Here is a 22,115-nt window from a genome sequence, read left to right on the forward strand (position 1 = left end):
AAGATGTGATGGATCCAACACACATGCGCGTACTTGTGTTTGTGCTAGGTACCGATCACGCAGGCTAAGGATGGGACAGCACGTCTCACACGTTTTCAAGTTCGGCGGGCAAATGAATAACGCATACGTTCGCCGTGGGTGTCATCCGGTGAGCCAGAGTTTAGGCCACGTTGCTACTGAACGAAGGTCATAAAATTATTTGAACAAGGCCGAATATTAGATGAGTTTGGTGCTGCATAGAGATGAAAATGATTAGAGCATCTCCAACCCGCGTCCCCCAAAGTGTCCCCAAACGGTGCCGGATCGAACATTTGGGTGACGTGTTTTGTTCGTGCCGTGTTTGGGGACATCGTTCCCCAGCCGCGTCCACCAAATGCCACCCCAAACTTTTTTTAACACTAAACTACTTTATTTTATTTTATTTTATTTTATTTTTATTTTTATTTCAATAGAGAAAAGGAACATTCTACAAATTAATACATAATTGGGAACATGGTTTACACAAACTAAGACATAATTTGAAACATGGTGTAACATCCCAAAATTTCAAATCAATAAAGAGAACCATTTCCCATTATTCAAAAATTTGAACCAACAAAAAAACTTAAATTGAGTATATGGGTGCATAGTGCTCATACCTAAATGTTGTGATCTTGCTATGATGATTGTTTGAATTTGATTAACAAGACCCTAAACCCTAAACCATGCCAAATGGTATCAAAGAGGGACAAAGAAAAAAAGAGAAGAAAATCAAAATAACCCCACATATGAGCCTATGGTCATTTTTGCAAAACTTTAACCTAGGCTTTTCTACCTTGCATAAATGGTTTGGAAACATCACTAAACTAATAATAATCACATTTGAATCAAAGAAATACAAAACAAATAAAAAGAAAATCAAAAACCAAGTTACATGTGATAATGGTCATGTGTGCCATTTATATCAGGGTACCCACTTTGAGCCCCTGTATTAAGAGATTTCTAAACTAAACTTGCTCAACTCTTTGCACCTCATAGAAGACCTCATCAAGGTGAACACTTTTGGTTTTGACCAACCTGCCTGATTCATTTTCAAATTCTTGGAAATGGCATGCAAAGTTGCAACATCAAAACAAAATTATGATCAGACAAAATTTGGATTTCACCAAATCACTTCCACTTTGCAAACCAACACCACCCAGAGGTGCCAAACAATATTTGGATCACACCCATAAAATATTTTGGCCAAATTCAAATTTGAAGTTCATGCGGCCATTTCATCGAACACCTTAAGTGCACCAATCTGCCAACTCCAACCCCTCTATAACCCAGCATGTTTTAGCCTAAACCATCAAGTCTAGGTCATCACCAGCTCACTCTTGCACCCAGTGAGCAATGCCAAGTCTCTGAGGCAATGATCATGCACGATTTCATCTGGTACACGACCATGTCGTGGCATCATGCTACTCACCCAAGTCAAACCCCTCTACTCTCACTTCTGAAATGCATCATCATGTCCTTGAGCCTCTCCTCTCTCTCTCTGCTGAGACGCTAGGCACCACCCTTGGCCAAGGAGAGCAATGCAACGCTCAGGCCAGTACGTGCCCAGGTCACACAGTGACGCCAACGCGCGCATAGTGGCGACGCAGAGCGCGCCAGAGCACCAGCTCCCTCCCAGACACGCTCAATCGCACCGGAGAAGCCTGTCGCCGTCGTCCTCATCGTCGACTTTCCGCCATGGTACTGCCAGCTCTCGTCACTCTCCTGCCCGCGTCAGCCCACCGTTTTCTGTGCCATCAAGCTCTCCGTGCTCGCCATGACGTAGAGAACGCCGCTGCATCATCGCCCACTCCTCTCCGCCAATGTACCGTCGTCGCCATGGTCGACCTGCCCCGCGCTCCTCGGCACCTCATCGCAGCTATAAAAGGAGCACTCCCCCGCTCCAATTCTTCACGCCAATCTTCTTCTCTCATCTCACAACCCCTCCTCGAGCAGTGCCACCTCCCAATTTACACCGTAGCCCACCAATCGCTTGCCGGAGTACTGCCGGACCGCCGCAGAAGCTCGCCGTCGATTGGAGCCGCCCTAGTGAACCGCCGTCGTCGACAACCTCGCCCTACATCGTCGCCGATCATCGCCGGAGCTCCGGTGAGCCTCCGACCCCCTACCCTCGCCGCGGCCAGTGCTCGATCTCGCCGTCGACGACGACGATCGTCGACCGTTAGATCCCCATCTAATCCAACGCTCCCTATCGTGCATACCGATTCGGTGTTTAAGTGGCACTGACATGTGGAGCCCACTGTCAAGCGGCCCGTGCGTGCGAGACGTGTAGCTGGGCCGGCCCGTTTCCCTCTCTCTCTCTCTGGCCCGTTAGCATTTCCTGCCAAGCCCGTTAATTCAAATTTGATTTAAATATTTTAGTCTAAATTCAATACTGATGCCATATTCAAAATTTAATAGAACAAAATCTACTAAGCGAAATTTCATGAATTAAATATTGTTGGAAAGCTTATAAAATTATCTAGCCAACTACGCTGGTCTAAACCCTAGATTTGTTATAGAACAATTGCAATGAAAATAACAAGTCAATACCTTTTCAAATTTCAAACAATTATTAAAAATCAACCATAATGAATTTTGAGGTGATTCCACCTCTCATAATTCACATTTCAAACCCTCTATTTGATTATGGAGAAATATAGCATAGTGGTTTTCTATGATCATGGGCTAGAGAAAAATAATGGCTATGTGGCCATTTCTAGTCCATTTAAACTACCCCAAATTATTTATTAAATGGTATGAGAGGTGTCCTCTCATTTAAATCAATGTCCCAAGTAGTTCAATATGAGGTAATAACCTGAGTCTATAGAACCTCATATTTGATTACTTAGTGATATTAAATTATTTCTTTAGTAGTGTTTAAATTGCATGTGATGTAGAATCTCATTTAAATCATTTTCCCAAATGATAAATATGAAGTGTTGACTTTGGTCAACACGATCTCATACTTATTATTTGATGATATTAAAACTTAGTAATACTCAATGAGAGGAAATTATTTCTCAAAGGAAATAAATAGAAACCCTAATAAATATTTTAATGAGAGGAAATTACTTTTCTTAAAAGAAAATAGAGCCAACCACCATGTTAATAACGTTGTGATGATAGATTAGCTTGTGTGATCCATTTGAGTGTTAAGTCTAGTACTTAAGCATTGTTTGGTGATTGTATACCTCGTATCCGTTTATAAACGCTGGTACCGAAGGGTACGAGGAGGAGGAGGTCTTCTACGAGGAAGAAGAAGAAAACTTTGACCACTGTACCAATCAAGGCAAGCTATACTCTTGCAAGCTACCATAATGCAAGCTCTACTTGAGCAAGGCACCATTGCAATATTATGTTGTGTTTAAGGACTTTACTTTCCAAGCCCAAGTTTTTATCTTACAAAGCTTTTACTTTGATTATCAAGGCTTACTTTTATAGTTAACTTTGGTCTAGATATGGAGTATTACAAGAGCATCAAAGTTAGCCTAGAGAGCTACAAGTTAGTTAGCATCCCTCATGACTAGTTGCTAGTGCTAAAACTAAAATTGACTACTCTATATGGGAACATGTGAATCAAATGACTTTGAAAACCTTGGAATGATGAGTCATTCTATTGAAAGATTTTGAAGGGAATATGACTTGAATGACATGGTGAATTTGATAAAAACTGATGATTGGGTTCGGATGCGATACCATTTCCAATTTTAGAGTACCCCCACAATACATGATTATGGGTAAGGCTTTAGCTGGAAATTTATGTATCTTAGTATGGGTTCCCTCTGAACAAGCGTCATAGAGGTTATGCTGAGGCTGCCTCCGTTGAAAGTGAAATGACGTGAAAAGAGTTGAATGTCCTACCCAAGCCCTGTGCAGTTCCCAGGATGGCAGATTGCCATCACTGGAAGGCCAAGCTCATGGGGGAGGTGCCTATACTAGGGTATGTAAGTGAAAGGTTAATGGTTGATGATCCGCGTACTGAGTATGATTATTCAGGGCTATCCCTGACGGATGTAATCAAAAGTTGTGGCACAAGTGTACAACCTCTGCAGAGTGTAAATCTATTCAAATAGTCGTGTCCGCAGTTATGGACGGTTGGATGGCCATACTGTTCCGTTGTCAGAGGTTTTCTAAAAATGAATGGTGAATTGAAAGGTGAATTTGACTTGATCACAACAGAGTTGTGGGAATGACACTAATGTTCCCACTTGAGTTAAGTTAGGCAAATGAAGAGTCTTTTATTACTAAGTGTTTATGAAATAAAACCGGCTTTATGCAAATGAACCTAGAGCTTAGAACCCCATTAATATAGTTGATAGTGTTTACACTAGTATTAGTTTGCGAGTACTTTAAAGTACTCATGGGTGTGTCCCTGGCTATTCAAATGGCCAGACTATGAAGAGGAGCAGCAGTATCAGGATGATAGACACCAGGACGTCTATGATAACTAGGATCGTCTCCTGACGTCAAGCGTTGCCTGTGGAATAAATGGATCTCTACTACGTACTTCCGCTATGTGTGTTGTAATTGATCTTTAGATCAACTGTTGTACTTAGACTGGATCATGTGATCCTTTGATGTAAGACTATTATGGTTTGTAATGAATGATGTGCTGTGATATGAACTTATTATGTCTCGCAAAAACAATCTTCCTGGTATTGCGATGTATGGCATAATAGGCATCTAGACTTAAAAATCCGGGTGTTGACACATGGTTTCCACAAACTAATACAAAGCTAAAACATTGAAAAATGAGGATACCTAACTAGTGTTGGTATCTGATACGTCCATTTTGCATCACTATTTTATATCATAATTTACTGTTATTCATTGATATATTTCATATTTAGGGATGATACTTATGTTATTTCATCTATTTTGCATGTTTCATGATTATTGGAGAATCGCGCACCGGAGTCAGGATTCTGCTGGAAAAAGCACCGTCGGAATGCAATATTTCGGAAGATCAACAATTGAAGGGAATTATACTGAAAATCCTATTTTTCCTGAAGACGGAGGTAGCCAAAAGGGGGACCCGAGGAGGGCCGCCATGGCCCCCCCTCATAGGCAGGCGCGGGCCCTGCCCTGGCCACGCCACCATATGGGGAGGGGGCCCACAGCCCCCTCTGGCCTCCTCTCCTTCGCGTACTTCTTCGTCCCGAAAACCTAAGCTCCAGAGGATAGTCGCGAAGAGACACAGCCGCCTCTGCGGGGCGGAAAACACCGAGAGAAAAGAGCTCTCCGGCAGGCTGAAATCCGCCGGGGAAATTCCCTCCCGGAGGGGGAAATCGACGCCATCGTCACCGTCATCGAGCTGGACATCATCTCCATCATCATTACCATCATCTTCATCATCATCACCGCCATCTCCACCGCTGCACCTTGATGTCTACGGGAGCTTCTATTCTTGTAGACAGTGTTGGGCCTCCAAGAGCAGAGGTTTGTAGAACAGCAGCAAGTTTCCCTTAAGTGGATTACCCAAGGTTTATCGATCTCAGGGAGGAAGAGGTCAAAGATATCCCTCTCATGCAACCCTGCAACCACAAAGCAAGAAGTCTCTTGTGTCCCCAACACACCTAATAGGTGTACTAGTTCGGCGAAGAGATAGTGAAATACGAGTGGTATGAATATATATGGGCAGTAGCAACGGCACCCGAAAAGTGCTTTGCCCAGGACAGTAAATAAGCAGTAGTAACGCAGCAGTAGTAACGCAGTAAAACAATAAACAAGCAGCGATAGCAGTATTTAGGAACAAGGCCTAGGGATTAGACTTTCGCTAGTGGACACTCTCAACATTGATCACGTAACAGAATAGATAAATGCATACTCTACACTCTTGTTGGATGATGAACACATTGCGTAGGATTACACGAACCCTCAATGCCGGAGTTAACAAGCTCCACAATTCAATGTTCATATTTAAATAACCTTAGAGTGCATGAAAGATCAATTCGACTAAACCAAGTACTAACATAGCATGCATACTGTCACCTTCATGCTATGTAGGAGGAATAATACACATCAATACTATCATAGCAATAGTTAACTTCATAATCTACAAGAGATCATAATCATAGCATAAACCAAGTACTAACACGGATGCACACACTGTCACCATTACACCGTGTAGGAGGAATAAAACTACTTTAATAACATTGCTAGAGTAGCACATAGATAAATTGTGATACAAAATACATTGCAATCATAAAGAGATATAAATAAGCACTTCACTACGCCATTCATAACAATGAGTAAGTATTCTGTGAAATATAGCCTAAGAGACCCACACGGTGCACACACTGTCACCTTTACACACGTGGGACAAGGAGTCTCCGGAGATCACATAAGTAAAACTCTCTTGACTAGCATAGTGACATCTAGATTACAAGCATCATCATATGAATCTCAATCATGTAAGGCAGCTCATGAGATTATTGTATTGAAGTACATAGGAGAGAGATGAACCACATAGCTACCGGTACAGCCCCGAGCCTCGATGGAGAACTACTCCCTCCTCATGGGAGCAGCAGCGGTGATGAAGATGGCGGTGGAGATGGCAGCGGTGTCGATGGAGAAGCCTTCCGGGGTCACTTCCCCGCTCCGGCAGGGTGCCGGAACAGAGACTCCTGTCCCCCGCATCTTGGCTTCGCGATGGCGGCGGCTCGGGAAGGTTTTCCGTATCGTGGTTCTTCCTCTCGGGGTTTCGCGACGGAGGCTTTAAATAGGCGGAAGGGCAGCCTCGGAGGGGGCTCGGGGGCCCACACCATAGGGCGGCGCGGCCCCCTCCGGCCGCGCCGGGTGTGGTGTGGGGCCCCCGTGGCTCCCTCCGGCGACTCTCGGGTGTTCTGGAAGGCTCTGGGAAAAATAGGACCCTGGGTCTTGATTTCGTCCAATTCCGAGAATATTTCGTTACTAGGATTTCTGGAACCAAAAATAGCAGAAAACAGGAACTGGCTCTTCGGCATCTTGTTAATAGGTTAGTTCCAGAAAATGCACGAATATGACATAAACTGTGCATAAAACATGTAGGTATCATCAATAATATGGCATGGAACATAAGAAATTATCGATACGTCGGAGACGTATCAAGCATCCCCAAGCTTAGTTCTCGCTCGTCCCGAGCAGGTAAAACGATAACAAAGATAATTTCGAAGTGACATGCCATCATAACCTTGATCATACTATTTGTAAACATATGTAATGAATGCAGTGAACAAAACAATGGTAATGACATGAGTAAACAAGTGAATCATAAAGCAAAGACTTTTCATGAATAGTACTTCAAGACAAGCATCAATAAGTCTTGCATAAGAGTTAACTCATAAAACAATAAATCAAAGTAAAGGCATTGAAGCAACACAAAGGAAGATTAAGTTTCAGCGGTTGCTTTCAACTTGTAACATGTATATCTCATGGATAATTGTCAACATAGAGTAATATAACAAGTGCAATATGCAAGTATGTAGGAATCAATGCACAGTTCACACAAGTGTTTGCTTCTTGAGGTGGAGAGAGATAGGTGAACTGACTCAACATAAAAGTAAAGAGAATGGTCCTTCAAAGAGGAAAGCATCGATTGCTATATTTGTGCTAGAGCTTTTATTTTGAAAACATGAAACAATTTTGTCAATGGTAGTAATAAAGCATATGAGTTATGAAAATTATATCTTACAAGTTGCAAGTCTCATGCATAGTATACTAATAGTGCCCGCACCTTGTCCTAATTAGCTTGGACTACCGGATCTTTGCAATGCACATGTTTTAACCAAGTGTCACAATGGGGTACCTCCATGCCGCCCTGTACAAAGGTCTAAGGAGAAAGCTCGCATTTTGGATTTCTCGCTTTTGATTATTCTCAACTTAGACATCCATACCGGGACAACATGGACAACAGATAATGGACTCCTCTTAAATGCATAAGCATGTGGCAACAATTATTATTCTCATATGAGATTGAGGATATGTGTCCAAAACTGAAACTTCCACCATGAATCATGGCTTAAGTTAGCGGCCCAATGTTCTTCTCTAACAATATGCATGCTCCAACCATTAAGGTGGTAGATCTCTCTTACTTCGTACAAGACGGACATGCATAGCATCTCACATGATATTCAACAAAGAATAGTTGATGGCGTCCCAGAAGCATGGTTATCGCACAACAAGCAACTTAATAAGAGATAAAGTGAATAAGTACATATTCAATACCACAATAGTTTTTAAGCTATTTGTCCCATGAGCTATATATTGCAAAGGTGAATGATGGAATTTTAAAGGTAGCACTCAAGCAATTTACTTTGGAATGGCGGATAAATACCATGTAGTAGGTAGGTATGGTGGACACAAATGGCATAGTGGTTGGCTCAAGTATTTTGGATGCATGAGAAGTATTCCCTCTCGATACAAGGTTTAGGCTAGCAAGGTTATTTGAAACAAACACAAGGATGAACGGTGCAGCAAAACTCACATAAAAGATATATTGTAAACATTATAAGACTCTACACCGTCTTCCTTGTTGTTCAAAACTCAATACTAGATGTTATCTAGACTCTAGAGAAACCAAATATGCAAACCAAATTAGCAAGCTCTAAGTGTTTCTTCATTAATGGGTGCAAAGTATATGATGCAAGAGCTTAAACATGAGCACAACAATTGCCAAGTATCAAATTATCCAAGACATTTTAGAATTACTACATGTAGTATTTTCCAATTCCAACCATATAACAAATTAACGAAGAAGAAACTTCGCCATGAATACTATGAGTAGAGCCTAAGGACATACTTGTCCATATGCTACAGCGGAGCGTGTCTCTCTCCCATAAAGTGAATGCTAGGATCCATTTTATTCAAACAAAACAAAAACAAAAACAAACCGACGCTCCAAGCAAAATGCATAAGATGTGACGGAATAAAAATATAGTTTCAGGGGAGGAACCTGATAATGTTGTCGATGAAGAAGGGGATGTCTTGGGCATCCCCAAGCTTAGACGCTTGAGTGTTCTTAGAATATGCAGGGGTGAACCACCGGGGCATCCCCAAGCTTAGAGCTTTCACTCTCCTTGATCATATTGCATCATACTCCTCTCTTGATCCTTGAAAACTTCCTCCACACCAAACTCGAAACAACTCATTAGAGGGTTAGTGCACAATAAAAATTAACATGTTCAGAGGGGACACAATCATTCTTAACACTTCTGGACATTGCATAAAGCTACTGGACATTAATGGATCAAAGAAATTCATCCAACATAGCAAAAGAGGCAATGCAGAATAAAAGGCAGAATCTGTCAAAACAGAACAGTCCGTAAAGATGGATTTTATTAGGGCACCAGACTTGCTCAAATGAAAATGCTCAAATTGAATGAAAGTTGCGTACATATCTGAGGATCATGCACGTAAATTTGCTTAATTTTCTGAGCTACCTACAGGGAGGTAGACCCAGATTCGTGACAGCAAAGAAATCTGGAACTGCGCAGTAATCCAAATCTAGTACTTACTTTACTATCAAATACTTTACTTGGCACAACAAAACTCAAAACTAAGATAAGGAGAGGTTGCTACAGTAGTAAACAACTTCCAAGACATAAATATAAAACAAAGTACTGTAGCAAAATAACACATGGGTTATCTCCCAAGAAGTTCTTTCTTTATAGCCGTTAAGATGGGCTCAGCAGTTTTAATGATGCACTCGCAAGAGATAGTATGTGAAGCAAAAGAGAGCATCAAGAGGAAAATTCAAAACAAAGTCTAACATGCTTCCTATGAAGAGGCATCTTGTACACAAATGAATTCATGAAGAACAAAGTGACAAGCATAGGAAGATAAAACAAGTGTAGCTTCAAAAATTTCAGCACATAGAGAGGTGTTTTAGTAACATGAAAATTTCTACAACCATATTTTCCTCTATCATAATAACTTTCAGTAGCAACATGAGCAAACTCAACAATATAACTATCACATAAAGCATTCTTATCATGAGTCTCATGCATAAAATTATTACTCTCCACATAAGCATAATCAATTTTATTAGTTGTAGTGGGAGCAAATTCAACAAAGTAGCTATCATTATTATTCTCATCAAGTGTAGGAGGCATAGTATAATCACAACAAAATTTACTCTCCATAGTAGGTGGCACCAAAAGACCACTATCATTATAATCATCATAAATAGGAGGCAAAGTATCATCAAAGAAAATTTTCTCCTCAATGCTTGGGGGACTAAAAATATCATGCTCATCAAAACCAGCTTCCCCAAGCTTAGAACTTTCTATATTATTATCAACAATGGTGTTCAAAGCGTTCATACTAATATTACTACCAAGCATGCAAATAAGATTTCATAGGTTTTTTAATTTTCGCATCAAACCATCCATGTCTTAAATCAGGAAATAGAATAAGAAGCTCATTGTTGTCCATTATGCCAAACTAGTGTAAACAAGAAACAAAAAGATGCAATTGCAGGATCTAAAGGAAATAGCTTCGAGCACACACACAACAGCGCGCGTAAAAATACTTTACCCGGGACCGGTGTATGAGAGCCTTTTACCTTTCCTCCCCGGCAACGGCGCCGGAAAAGTGCTTGATGTCTACGGGAGCTTCTATTCTTGTAGACAGGTGTTGGGCCTCCAAGAGCAGAGGTTTGTAGAACAGCAGCAAGTTTCCCTTAAGTGGATTACCCAAGGTTTATCGATCTCAGGGAGGAAGAGGTCAAAGATATCCCTCTCATGCAACCCTGCAACCACAAAGTAAGAAGTCTCTTGTGTCCCCAACACACCTAATAGGTGTACTAGTTCGGCGAAGAGATAGTGAAATACAGGTGGTATGAATATATATGGGCAGTAGCAACGGCACCCGAAAAGTGCTTTGCCCAGGACAGTAAATAAGCAGTAGTAACGCAGCAGTAGTAACGCAGTAAAACAGTAAACAAGCAGCGATAGCAGTATTTAGGAACAAGGCCTAGGGATTAGACTTTCGCTAGTGGACACTCTCAACATTGATCACGTAACAGAATAGATAAATGCATACTCTACACTCTTGTTGGATGATGAACACATTGCGTAGGATTACACGAACCCTCAATGCCGGAGTTAACAAGCTCCACAATTCAATGTTCATATTTAAATAACCATAGAGTGCATGAAAGATCAATTCGACTAAACCAAGTACTAACATAGCATGCACACTGTCACCTTCATGCTATGTAGGAGGAATAATACACATCAATACTATCATAGCAATAGTTAACTTCATAATCTACAAGAGATCATAATCATAGCATAAACCAAGTACTAACACGGATGCACACACTCGTCACCATTACACCGTGTAGGAGGAATAAAACTACTTTAATAACATTGCTAGAGTAGCACATAGATAAATTGTGATACAAAATACATTGCAATCATAAAGAGATATAAATAAGCACTTCACTACGCCATTCATAACGAGTGAGTAAGTATTCTGTGAAATATAGCCTAAGAGACCCACACGGTGCACACACTCGTCACCTTTACACACGTGGGACAAGGAGTCTCCGGAGATCACATAAGTAAAACTCTCTTGACTAGCATAGTGACATCTAGATTACAAGCATCATCATATGAATCTCAATCATGTAAGGCAGCTCATGAGATTGTTGTATTGAAGTACATAGGAGAGAGATGAACCACATAGCTACCGGTACAGCCCCGAGCCTCGATGGAGAACTACTCCCTCCTCATGGGAGCAGCAGCGGTGATGAAGATGGCGGTGGAGATGGCAGCGGTGTCGATGGAGAAGCCTTCATGGGGCACTTCCCCGCTCCGGCAGGGTGCCGGAACAGAGACTCCTGTCCCCCAGATCTTGGCTTCGCGATGGCGGCGGCTCTGGGAGGTTTTCCGTATCGTGGTTCTTCCTCTCAGGGGTTTCGCGACGGAGGCTTTAAATAGGCGGAAGGGCAGCCTCGGAGGGGGCCTGGGGCCACCACACCATAGGGCGGCGCGGCCCCCCCTCTGGCCGCGCCAGGGTGTGGTGTGGGGCCCCCGTGGCTTCCCTCCGGCGGCTCTCGGGTGTTCTGGAAGGCTACGGGAAAAATAGGACCCCGGGTCTTGATTTCGTCCAATTCCAAGAATATTTCGTTACTAGGATTTACGGAACCAAAAACAGCAGTAAAACAGAACCGGCTCTTCGGCATCTTGTTAATAGGTTAGTTCCAGAAAATGCACGAATATGACATAAAGTGTGCATAAAACATGTAGGTATCATCAATAATATGCCATGGAACATAAGAAATTATCGATACGTCGGAGACGTATCACACCTCATCACCGTTGTAACAATTAGGGTTGGATCTTGATTGTTTGATAGGGGAAACTCTCCCGGTATTGATTTCTACTTGTTATTGATGCTATTGAGTGAAACCATTGAACCAAGGTTTATGTTCAAATTGTTATTCATCATCATATCACCTCTGATCATGTTCCATATGATGTCTCGTGAGTAGTTCGTTTACTTCTTGAGGACATGGGTGAAGTCTAAATGTTAGTAGTGAATTATGTTGGTTAGTATTCAATGTTATGATATTTAAGTTGTGGTGTTATTCTTCTAGTGGTGTCATGTGAACGTCGACTACATGATACTTCACCATTTATGGGCATAGGGGAATACATCTTGTATTCGTTTGCTAATTGCGGGGTTGCCGGAGTGACATAAACCTAAACCCCCGTTGGTATATCGGTGCAGGAGGGATAGCAGGATCTCAGAGTTTAAGGCTGTGGTTAGATTTATCTTAATTATTTTCTTGTATTTTCGGATGCTTGCAAGGGGTATAATCACAAGTATGTATTAGTCCTAGGAAGGGCGGTGCATTAGCATAGGTTCACCCACGCAACACTTATCAAAACAATGAAGATTAATCAGCTATATGAAGCGAAAGCACTAGACTAAATTCCCGTGTGTCCTCAAGAACGTTTGGTCATTATAAGTAAACAAACCGGCTTGTCCTTTGTGCTAAAAAGGATTGGGCCACTCGCTGCAATTATTTCTCTCGCACTTTACTTACTTGTACTTTATTCATCTGCTATATCAAACCCCCTGAATACTTGTCTGTGAGCATTTACAGTGAATCCTTCATCGAAACTGCTTGTCAACACCTTCTGCTCCTCGTTGGGTTCGAAACTCTTATTTATTGAAAGTACTACAATACACCCCCTATACTTGTGGGTCATCAAGACTATTTTCTAGCGCCGTTGCCGGGGAGTGAAGCGCTATTGGTAAGTGGAATTGGTAAGGGAAACTTTTACTGTACGTGCTGTTTTTATTTCTACCTGCTGCTATAATTCATTATGGAGAGGTCTTCTCTTGAATTCCTCTTTGAGAAATCAACTACTACTGCAAAGGTAGTGGATGAGGCGCCAGGTGAGAAAGAGGTTCCATACAAAATACCTATGAAAATTATTGAACGAGTTGTGGATAACCGCTATGAAGGGGATGGAACTGTCCATCCTGGTGATCATTTACTATTTTTACATGAATTATGCGGGTTATTCAAATGTGCAGGTATTGCTATGGATGAAGTTAGGAAGAAACTATTCTCTATATCGCTGTCTGGTAAAGCAGCGCATTGGTATAAATTGCTGAAGAATAGGGATTCTCTTGATTGGGAGGACATTGTGCCTTTATTTTATTCCAAATTCTATCCTCCAAGTGAAATTCACAAAGATCGGAACTGCATATATAATTTCTGGCCTCATGATGGAGAGAGTATTTGTCAACACCCGGATTTTTAAGTCCAGATGCCTATTATGTCATTCATCGCAATCCCAGGATAATGTTGTTGCGAGGCATAATAGTCGAATATCACAGTCATTATTTATTACAAGCCATAATGTCTTACAATCTTGAATCACATGATTCATCTTACACAAATAGTTGATCTTTCAATCCACAACATACACAAGTTCATACATAGCGGAAGCGTAATAGTAAATGGACTCTCTAGTCCACGAGCCAACATTTGACGTCAGAAACCCCTAGTTGTCGTAGGCGTCCTGCTGGTCATCCTCATGATAGTTCTGTTCATCATCGTATTCTGGCCATTTGAATAGCCAGGGACAAAGCCGTAAGTACTTCAAGTACTTGCAAACTAATACTATTGCAAAATGCCAACTAAAGGTACTAAGCTCTAATAAGCCAAATTTTAGTTCACAAGCTTGGATCATGTGCTAACTAACTTAAGTGAGAACATTAGTGTCATTCCCACATCATTGGTTCAATACCCAAAAAGTCACCAAGTCACCATTCACATTTACTAAAGCTTTCAAAAGTCTGACACCGGAAACTGTATGGCCCTTCCAACCGTCCGTAACCGTGGACACGGCTATTCGAATAGATTTACACTCTGCAGAGGTTGCACACTTGTGCCACAACATTGGATTTCATCCGTCGGAATAACTCCGAGTCACCGTAACACAGTACGCGGATCATCAACCATAACCTTTCACTTACAAATCCTAGTATGAGCACCTCTCCCCATGAGCTTGGCCTCCCAGTGAAAACCAACTGTTAACCTGGGAACTGCATAGGGCTTGGCCGTACAATTTCACCTCAATTCAAATCCTTTCTCAACAACGGAGGTAGCCTCAGCATAACCCCTATGATGTGTGTTCAGAGGGAACTCATACTAAAATATATAAACTTCCAGTTAAGCCCTACCCATAATCAGGTATTGTGGGGGTACTCAAAAATTGGAAAGGTATCGCATTCAAACCAATATCAGGTTTTTATCAAAAAAATCACCATCTTCTCTTGTTCACATTCAACTTCAAATCCTTCATTGGAATGCTTCATCATTCCAAGGTTTGAAATTCAACCATTCACATGTTCCCATCTAAAGTAGTCAAATTTTAGTATTTTAGCACTAGCACTAATCATGAGGGGTGCTACATTGCTTTGCTATCTTTACTCATCTAGTAATCTTGTTCTCTAGACCAATTTTATTCCATCCTTGGAAAACACAACAAGTATAACTTGTATAGTGTAAATATAAGATAGGCTTGTATGAAGAAAGGTAAGAATCATGGTGCCTTGCTCAAGGAGAGCTTTGCACTTTGCAAGAGTATTATCTTGCCTTGGTAGTTCTCTAGGTTTTCTCCTTCTTCTTCTGGGTAGAATCCTTCTTCCTCTTGGTAATCTCCGGTGCTAGCGTCTAAATTTGAATACGAGGTATAATCACTAAACAAGCTCAAAAGCTATACTAAACACATCATTACTTCACACAAACTATACTAAGCACACACATAAAATAAGTAGGTGCATTGGTGGGTTGACTTGAGGAAAATAATTTCCTCTCATTCATATGTGACAAGTAACTTTCATATGGTGCTTGAGGATTAATTCCTCTCATTGAAATCTTCTTAAGATTTAATTTCTCAAATAATCATACATGAATTCATATTGACCTAAGTCAAACATTCATCATCATTATTTGAGAAAATGATTTAAATGAGGTAGACCACCTCATACCATTTAAAAACTCTACAAATGATTTAAATCTCCAAATGTTCATATAGGAGAGTTTGGACCAGGGGTGCAAACATCACATGAATTCATTTGAGACAAAGATTTAAATGAAGTAAAAATACTTCATAAGATTTACATAATAGTTTTGGACAATATCACTTAACTAAACTAGTCATATTATCCATTAATTAAACTAGGGCATGATCATGCAAAGTGACCACACCATTTTCTTGCAGAAACAATTAGTGTAAGTCAAATGTGAGCTATAGGAGTTGGAATTAACTTAATATCTATTTTGGTTGATTTTTAAGAATTAATTGAATGTGCAAAAGTCTCTGGCTTGATCTTTTTGTCACATTATTTCTAAAACAGATCTCAAGGTGAGACCAGTGGCAAGATGTAGAACTTTTCCATAGCTTTCTAACAATATAAAGTTTGTTAAATTTGGCCAAGCCAAACAGATTCTATGTATTTTCAAAGTTGGAGCCAGTATTGAAATTAAATAGATTTGGAAAATTCGAATTTGAATAACTGGGCTACACGGGAAAGCTAACTGGGCCGAAACAAGATAAAACAGCCCAAGTCCAGCCCACCACCACGCACGCGTGGGCTGTCTGACGGTGGGCTCCACCCGTCAGTCACTCATAACGCCCGAAGCGGTACGAGCGATGCGGTGCGTTGGATTAGAACGGGATCGGACGGACGAGCGATGTCGTCTTCTCCGACGAGATTGGGTCACTGGCACGGCGGGGGTAGGGGTCGGCGAGCTCACCGTGGCTCCAGCTAGGGTTGGCAGTATGCGTGATGAAGTTGTAGACGACGGCGAGGCAGCCTGTAGCAGCGGCGGAGCTCGAGGTGGCCTGGATCGACGACGATTTCACCGTGGCTTCCGCGGCTCCGATCGTCCAATAGAGGCAGCTCCGGCGACGATTGAGGTGGCTACTGGTGCGAGGAGAAGTGGTGGTGAGAGGGGATCATGGTGGTGTGCTTGGTTTGGTCCGGGGAGTGCTCTATTTATAGGCGGGAGGAGGTGCTGCGGGGCATGGTGCGGGTCGTCGTGGGCGCGGCGTCTCCGGCGAGCTAGAGAGCTAGGTGGTGACACAGCGACGATCGGGAGGGTACGGCAAATCCGCGAGCGTCCATAGCGAGTTAATGCGAGGCGTACGGTGGTCGGGGCCGTGCGCGTACTGTCGCGGCCGTGGCGGACGCGTTCGTCCTCTCCGGCGGCCGTGGTCGCCAAGGCGTGACGCGAGCGTGTCCGGCGAGCTCCGCGTGTCGAGGAGAGTACCGTGGGGCGCGGAGGTGGTCGGGGTACGGCGATCGACGCGTGCCCGTGTCGCGCGCGTCCGTGCACGGGTGACGTCGCCCATGCCGTTGGCGGCGTACCTGGAGCGTCCTGGGCGCGCTCCGTACGGGTCGTGGCGTCGTCCTCTCGATCAACGGCGGGTACAGGCGATCTCCTGGGATCATGGGCGAGCTGTTGGACATGGTGGCGAGGTCGGGAGAGGCAGTGAAGGAGGGGTGGTGCGTCGAGGTGGAACGGGACCGGTATGGCCATGGCTAGGCCATGTTTGGTCGTGTCCATGGTGTCTCCTTGCATGGGCTAGGTAGGGTAGGGTCAATTGATCATGGCTAGGTCGAGTGGTGAGCAAGGGGTGGCCTGGTTTGATCAAATTTGGAAAATTGGTGATCTTCCAATTGTTTCAAAGTCTCATCTTTGCATGATCCTATCTCTTGATCCAGAAAGAATTTGGGAAGGTGATCTTTACAAAAGTTGTTCACCTTGATGAGTACTTGGATGACATGCAAAGACTTTAATTTGTTTGGTTAAAAAATTTGAAATAGAGAGGCTCAAAGTGGTGACCAGACTATAAAAGTCAGAAATGACCATTATCTCATGTGATCATATTTTCAAATTTGAAATTGGTTTAAAAGGTAAATCTTTGATTCCCAAAGTTGTAATTACTCTCTAATAACATACTACAACTATTGGTGAAGATCAAATGGGTCTAGGATCAAATTTACAAAAATGACATAGACCTTGTGTTAGGGTTTTTAGGGTTTTTCTAATATTTGATTTCTTTCTCTTTTTGATGGATTTGATTTATGATGATCACTTGATCACTCTAGGGTTTTGGAGTTCATCATATACACAAAGTAACAATCATCATGGCATATCACTCAAAATGCACAAGTCTTATACATGGTACTATATGCAAAGTAAAAGTTTTTGTTGGTTCTGAATTTTGGATACTTGGAAATGTTCTTCTTCCTTTATTTGAAATTTGGGATGTTACAAACCCTTCCCCCTTACAAAAGATCTCGTCCCGAGATCTTAAAGAAAATTAGGTACTAAAGAGATATGGGTACTCCTTCTTCATGTCTTCCTCTCGCTCCCAAGTGGCTTCATCTTCGGTATGATTGCTCCACTGTATCTTCGTAAACTTGATGCTTCGGGTGCGGGTGGTTCTGTATGCTTCTTCCAAGATGCGAATCGGCACTTCACGGTATGTCAGGTCTTGGTTGATATCCACCGAACGGTGATTGATGTTCTTGAACACTTCCGTCTTCTCGGGGACTTCCAGGCACTTCCGAAGGAGTGAGATGTGAAATACGTCGTGCACAGCCGACATCTCTTCAGGTAACTCCAGTTGATAGGACACTTCCCCTCGGCGACTGAGAACTTTGAAGGGTCCTACATATCGGGGTGCAAGCTTTCCTTTCAGCTGGAATCTCTGCATTCCTTTCAAGGGGGATACCTTGAGATAGACAAAATCTCCGATCTCGAAGGTCATCTCTCGGCGTCTCTTGTCGGCGTAACTCTTCTGCCTTGATTGCGCCGTCTTGAGGTACTCACGGATCTTGTGCACTTTCTCTTCGGCTTCACGAAGAACATCAGGTCCAAAGACTTGGCTTTCTCCGACTTCCGACCAGTTCAGGGGGGTACGGCACTTCCTTCCGTACAAAGCTTCAAAGGGGGCCATCTGCAAGCTGGCTTGGTAACTGTTGTTGTAAGAGAATTCTGCGTAAGGCAGGCAATCTTCCCACTTAGATCCGTACTCCAGTACACATGCTCTCAACATGTCCTCCAATATCTGGTTGACTCTCTCGGTTTGTCCATCGGTCTGCGGGTGATAGGCAGTGCTGAAATTCAAACGGGTCCCCAGTCCTTCATGCACTTTCTGCCAGAATCTTGAGGTGAACTGTGATCCTCTATCTGACACAATCGACTTCGGGGTTCCGTGCAGGGCGACTATTCTGGAGATGTACAGTTCAGCTAACTTCGGTCCTTGGTAGGTGGTTTTGACAGCGATGAAATGGGCTACCTTGGTCAACCTATCCACCACTACCCATATAGAATCGTTGCCTTTGCTGGATTTGGGCAAACCTGTGATAAAGTCCATTCCTACCGAGTCCCACTTCCATTCCGGAATCTGTAGGGGTTGCAGCAGTCCTGCGGGTCGCTGATGTTCTGCCTTGACTCGCTGACAGATATCACACTTGGCGATGTAGCTTCCGATCTCCCTCTTCATTCCATGCCACCAAAATTGTTCCTTCAGATCTTGGTACATCTTGGTACCTCCAAGGTGAATAGAGTATAGGGTGTCATGGGCTTCCTTCAGAATGACTTGCTTCAGGTCTGAGTCCGATGGTACGCAGAGACGTCCTTTATACCAAAGAACTCCAGCTTCATCTACGGTGAATCCTCGTGCTTTTCCTGCGACTATCTGGTTCTTGATTCCATCAATGCTGGCATTTCCCTTCTGAGCTTCCTTGATCTGACCAATCAAGGTGGGTTGTAGCTCCATGCTGGATAGGAATCCTTCACTGACTAACTCCAATCTAAACTTCTCAAACTCCTGGTACAAGCTGGGTTGTTCTTCTGCTATCATTGAGTTCAACTGACACGGCAGTCTACTCAACGCATCTGCTACCACATTGGCCTTGCCGGGGTGGTAGTGGATCTCCATATCATAATCCTTGATCAGTTCTAACCATCTTCTTTGCCTCATGTTCAGCTCCTTCTGGGTAAAGATATACTTCAAGCTCTTGTGATCCGAATAGATCTTGCAGCGATTACCCATGAGGTAATGACACCACACCTTCAGTGCTAAAACTACGGCTGCGAGCTCGAGGTCATGGGTGGGGTAGTTCTGCTCATGCTGCTTCGGCTGTCGGGACAGTATAAGAGATCACTTTGCCTTCTTGCATAAGCACACATCCGAGACCAATCTTGGATGCATCGCAATAAACATCAAAGGGTTTGGTGATGTCCCAGCATGATCGGAATTGGGGCTGAGGTCAGCCTAAGCTTGAGTTGTTGGAAACTCTCCTCACATTTGTCCGTCCATTCGAACTTCTTATCCTTCTTCAGCAATTGGGTCATTGGTCGAGCGATACTCGAAAAGCCTTCTACGAATCGGCGGTAATATCCGGCTAATCCAAGAAAAGCGCGGACCTCGGTCTGGGTGGTTGGGGCTTTCCATTCTGCCACAGTCTTGATCTTGGCGGGATCTACATCAATTCCTCCTGCAGACAAGATATGTCCTAGGAATCCAACTTCCTTTAACCAAAACTCACATTTGCTGAACTTAGCATACAGCTTATGCTCTCTAAGGGTCTCTAGGACAGCTTCTAGGTGTTGTTCATGTTCTTCCTCAGACTTGGAGTAGATTAGAATGTCATCGATGAAAACGACAACAAACTTATCCAGAAAGTTCATGAACATCTTATTCATGAGATTCATGAAATAAGCGGGGGCATTGGTCAATCCAAATGACATGACATTGTATTCGTACAATCTATATCTGGTGGTAAAAGAAGTTTTAGGAATGTCCGATGCTCGAATCTTCAGCTGGTGGTATCCAGTCCTGAGGTCAGTCTTTGAGAAAACTATGGCACCGGTCAGCTGGTCAAACAAATCTTCTATCTTTGGCAAGGGGTATTTGTTCTTGATGGTGACATCGTTAAGTTTACGATAGTCCGTACATAAACGACTGGCACCATCCTTCTTATCCACAAACAAAACAGGGGATCTCCAAGGTGACGCACTTGGTCTAATCAGACCCTTGGCTAATAGTTCATCCAGTTGCTTCTTCAGTTCCACAAGCTCTGCTGGGTTCATGCTGTAGGCTCTCTGGGCTATAGGTCCGGTTCCGGGGATTAACTCGATGATAAACTCGATATCCCGGTCTGGGGGCATACCGGGTAAACCATCCGGAAACACATCAGCATATCGACAAACCACCCTGATTTGATCCAGAGTTGGCTTGGCTATGCTCTGGTTGCAGGTAAATTTTCTGGGTAGCAGTTCCGAGACATGTTCTACTATGATACCGGTGCTACTGGTCATGGTGATGGCTTTCTTGGCACAACCAATCATTCCATGGTGTTTTGCCATCCAATCCATTCCCAAGACTACTTCCAAACCTTTGGTTCCCAAAATTATCAGATTGGCATAGAACTCTACTTCATGTATTCTCGATGGGTACATTTTTACAAAATTTTCTGGCTTTAGTGGTTGATCCGGGGATTTGAACTATCATGACATGTTTCAAACCGAGAGGTTGAATTTTACTTGTTGATGCAAAGTCTTCAAGTGACAAAAGAATGCGATGCTCCGGAATCAAACAACACTCGGCAGTGTACGGAGTTGACAGAAACATACCCGAGACAACATCCGGTGCTTCCTGGGCTTCTTCGGCGTTCATATGGAAGAGACGGCCGTTGCGGTTATTGGGGTTGTTGGGGGCGAACTTCTTTCCGGTGGAAACGCGGCGTTGCTGCTGAGCAGGTGCAGCGGCGTTGCCGGCGAGCTTGGCGAGTCTCTTGGGGCACTCGTTGGAGTAGTGTCCCACCACTCCGCACTCATAGCAGGTGATGGTGGACTTATCCTTGGTTGCGACAGGAATAGCATTGCTTCCGGTCCTTGGAGCGGTGTTGGTGTTGTTGTTGTTGGGGTTGGGGGCTCTGGGCGGAGCGCGGTTGAAGTTGTTGTTGTTGTTGTTGTAGTAGTTGTTGTTGTTGTAGCCTCCTGGCCTGGGGTTTCCTCCACTCCGGTTCTGATAACCGGGGCGCGAGTTCTGCATAGGGGGCTTGTTGTTGTTTCTCGGAGTGAAACCTCCACTTGAGCTGGGGCGATACTTCGGGGCATTGCTAGGCCCACTCTGGTAGATCATGCGACGTTTGCGGTTCTCATTAGCTTGGTTCAGCTTGCCCTCCATCTGGATGGCGGAGTCAACAAGGGCTTCAAGATCGGCGAAGGGGATGTTGACGAGAACAGTCTGCATCTCATCATGCAGTCCGTTCAGGAATCTCTCCTGCCTCTTCTCGCGTGGTGTCGGTCTCATCGGGGCGTACCTTGACAGGTAAGGAACCTCGTCGCGGTATTCTACCACCGTCATGCGACCTTGCTTCAGTTCACGGAACTCATCCCTCATCTTCTTGATAAGACCCGGGGGTACATGGTACTTGCTGAACTTGAGCTTGAAATCTGCCCAAGTCATGAACTGACCTCCGTTCATGGCACGGGTGCTAGTCCACCAGGCTCGGGCTGGTCCAGCGAGGTAATGGGTTGCAAACAGGACAATCTCATTGGC

The sequence above is a fragment of the Lolium rigidum genome, chromosome 6, assembly GCF_022539505.1.
Source record: "Lolium rigidum isolate FL_2022 chromosome 6, APGP_CSIRO_Lrig_0.1, whole genome shotgun sequence".
Taxonomy (NCBI): Eukaryota; Viridiplantae; Streptophyta; class Magnoliopsida; order Poales; family Poaceae; genus Lolium; species Lolium rigidum.